Here is a 4,031-nt window from a genome sequence, read left to right as displayed (position 1 = left end):
TCATTTTAAGTTGTTGCCCATCAGCAAATGCGGGTTCTGTGTGCTTTTCTCCCCCGAGCTTAACTGTATTCATGTCATTATGGTCAACCCTACTTTGAGTAGTCACAAAAAGAGAAATACTGCATAAAACCATTATTGTAAAAGCTTTTTTAAAAGTACCCATACTAAAAGGGAGAGAAAAAAAAATCTTTGTTGGTTACCAGGATGAGGGGAGGGAAGGGAGTATTGGAGGAATACTCATTAACAACATTTATGTACAGAAGACTTCACCATGTTTGGTTAAAGGGAAATGGATTTAAAATACTTACAGGTGAAGACAAAGACTACAGTCTTCATAATGGGCTACATGTCAATGTAAAGGAAACAAACCCATACCAGAGGACCAATAAAAAACATCATGATAAATGGAGAAAAGATTGAAATTGTCGAAGATTTAATTTTGCTTGCATCCACCATGAAAGCAACAAAGAGTCAAACAATGTATTGCATTAGGCACATTTGCTGCACAAGACCTTTTTTAAAGTGTTAAAGACAAAAGATATCAGTGTGAGGACTAAAGTGTGCCTGACCCAAGCCCTGGTATTTTCAATAGCTTCATACACATATTAAAGTTGGACAATGAATAAGGAAAACTGTAGACTAATTGATGCATTTGAGTTATGGTGTTAGAGAGGAATATTAAAAATACCATGGAATGCCAGAACAAACAAATCTGTGTTGGAAAAACAAAAACAGTTCTTCTCTGGTCTTCTATATTCATTACCCATTTTTTACATGCATTTGAGGCTATTTAAAATACTATGTCTTTGGTTAATGAGCAACCAAGGTGTGTCATCTCTATACGCCAAGTTATTGAGTCATTTTCTAATCTTGATACCACATTCTATTTCGTATAAACCATCATCTTTGATTATTTGCTCAGCATAGGATTAAATAAGTATGGTGAAAGTACCTCGTATGATATATGTGCAGAATAAGTGTTAGATAGTACTGGAAGTGACTGCTTTGAACATGTACACAGTGAGCATGCCTAGTCCACTACAAAACGAATACTCTTTGAATTCATAAATTGCCGTTGATATTAGGAGAATGTTCAGGTTATGTAAGTAAGACCCCATTGGGATTATTGATATTATTTGTGAAACAATTTCTTGGAAAAACTTGCTTCATGTTAGTCAACTTCATGGGATCTCAAAACTACATATTTGACGGTTTTATTGGAAAAATGAAGAATAACACATAGCATTTAATTCTTCAGAATTTTTTTTTTTGCAATTCTTAAAAGTCAACAATAATGACAATTATGTGCATAATAAGGATATTTAACAAGTTTCAAAATTATATCCCATTCTAAATACTAAATTTTAGTATTTATGATGAGCACTGGACTGTGAATCATAAGGCCAGCCATTCAAGCCCACCAGCTGCTCCTTCGAAATCCTATATAGAGTCACTATGGATTGGAACCAACATGATGGCCCTTAACAACAACAACAACGTAAAGGACACATCAAAATGTTCATAGAAATTTTTCATTATAATTTAACTCCATTTTCCCACAAATTTTTGAAGCCCACTCATACATTTTGATCACTCATGTCCACAAGAAAGCATCTAGATGTATGCCTGTCCCATTATGTAAGAATCCAATAAAATGTTATTGAGTTAATTAAGAGTTTATAAGAGAACCCTTTTATAAAAAGTAAGACTAGAATTTCAAAATACCTGTGAACTGCTTATTTCATTTTAAAAGGCTGCTGATCACCTGGTAATATTAAACTCTGGTAATTATGTTGAAAATTTATGTATTTGTCTGAGTGTAAATAAAAGTGTCATTTATTAATTAAACTACTAATCCTTCTTCCATGCTGCAGATGTTATCTATAGTATACTGATCTGGGTTGACTTAGTATATCTGGATATTTATTCTGATCCCACACTCTCACATAACATTAATCACAATATTTGGGGGGGGGGGGTAATTGTCTCCAGAAACTATTTACTATATACAGCAGGACACTCACTCTGTTTTTCCCCACTTCCTATAGTTACATTAGTTCCTCATTCATGCAGAAATGAATGTAGTAAGTCTAAGCCCAACATTGTGTAGCTCTGGAAAAAGAACTAGTGTCTACCAATACCCAACATTATAAATTAGATGCTCAAACTCATTGGCTGCTGGGCTGTCTGACTGACTGCAAGATTAGTAGCTTTCAGAACTAAAACATTTGTGTGGTCAAGGCAAAGCTACAACATATAGAGCCAACATGGTTTTATTAATCTGCTCCATGGTATTATCCTTTCCTACAGCTAATTGGCTTCTTATCCATTAGTCCTAACACACACAAGCTGCTATGAATCCTAACAGAATTCTAAGGGGCTTAGGCATCTGTTCCCTCACAAACTCAGAACTAGAACACTTGCCTACAATATTTTCCCTTGGGATTTTACTATTACTTCATTTAAACTTTGAAACACAAAATTTTATTCTATAATGAGTAACAGAATTTGGGTAATAGTTTTTTATGTCTTCTGTGACATCAGTAAACAAAGTCACTGTCTTTCTAATTACTGCAGACAGAAAGATACAAGTCTAGGTTTTGATAATATATTCAGCTACAAGTGAGATTTTGTAAGATATTCTAAAATTAATTCAAGAAAATATCTATTGAGAACCACCTCTTCACTGGATGAGGTACAGGTGATGGTGAAAGTGTCCTACATCTTTGAGAGCCTTACTTTCAGTGATGACACATTAACAAAATCTTCTTGATCAGAGGATTTGCCACTTAAGGGTAGTTGTTTGTTTACCACTTAAGAGTAGCTGTTAAGAGCTGTCAAAAACCTTATACAGGGTCGCTATGAATCGGAACTGGCTCTATGACAATAAATGTGGAGAAGAATCTGAATTAAAAAAAATTTTTTTTTTTTCTCTTCAGCGTACATACCCGTCATCTTTTATTGGGCATTACGTTTCAATGAGGGTGTGAAAGGAATGTTCCCAAAGGGGAAGGGAGCGAGGGCAAAGGCGCCGGCCCAGGCAAAAATGCAGGCAGCGTCCCCTCGGAGGTACTTCCATAACCACTTATGTTTGAGTTTGAACTCCTTGTAAGAGAGGCAGTAGCTGAAAACCACGTAAACTGTCAGCACTATGGACAACCCGGCGATGCTCTCCTTCTTCACGTTGACATGCTTATTGTAATATCGATTATAACTTCTCTGAAAGGCTCTGCCAATGCCTCTCGGGATGTAGTCCCGCATCAGCATCCAGCTGGGCATCCATGAGTTTTTTCTCCTTCAGTAGTACAACGGATGCCATCTTGGAGTCCTGGATAACTGCTCAAGAATCTGAATTCTTCAAATAATTACACTCGGCACTTCAGTGTCTCATAGTCTCGGTAAACTCCCACCAAGCAACATCATAAATGAAATAAAGACTGATTTATTTACTAGATTTAATAGATCTAGCTTCATTTTTTTCCCTTAGGATTCTACATACTTATTATTATTTTCTTTTTGTACATACTTATTATTTTAAGGGCAACTATAAATAACTTGCTACAATAGCAAGCAATAGAAGTGTTTGTGCTCTTGTAGCCATCAGAGACACTAATTTAGGTGCTATTATTATCTCCAGTTTACAGATGAGGAAAATGAACCTCAGTCAACTGAGATTAAGTCACTTTACACAAAGACAATTTTTAATGAAATTGAAGAGCTAAGATTCAGACCACATTCGACCAGAACCCAACATTTGCTATTAACTACTAAACATTAGAGAGAGAAAAACTTTAGACACATGAAAAATGTATTTCTTGAGGAAGGTTTATCCATAGATACTACCTGAGTCTTAGAACGCTTGGTTCCTCTTACAAATGTGAAGTGGGTGGCTTGTTAGTAGGGGTAGCCATTGATCTGTTTCTGTCATGAATGAATATGATCTATTAAATGGCTTGAGCATAGTGAGTTTAGTTTTTTATCCTCACTTCTTCACCTGGACCACATGGGATTCTGTAATCTTATAGAAATCA

The 4,031-nt window shown here is 35.6% G+C and overlaps 1 pseudogene; it reads right to left on the bottom strand.

Moving 5' to 3' along the window:
* Positions 1-2,958: 2,958 nt before the first annotated feature.
* LOC102842876 lies at positions 2,959-3,319 on the bottom strand (annotated as a pseudogene).
* Positions 3,320-4,031: the final 712 nt, after the last annotated feature.

The sequence above is a fragment of the Chrysochloris asiatica genome, unplaced genomic scaffold (assembly GCF_000296735.1).
Source record: "Chrysochloris asiatica unplaced genomic scaffold, ChrAsi1.0 scaffold00072, whole genome shotgun sequence".
Taxonomy (NCBI): Eukaryota; Metazoa; Chordata; class Mammalia; order Afrosoricida; family Chrysochloridae; genus Chrysochloris; species Chrysochloris asiatica.
This window is presented reverse-complemented; position numbering and strand designations above follow the sequence as displayed.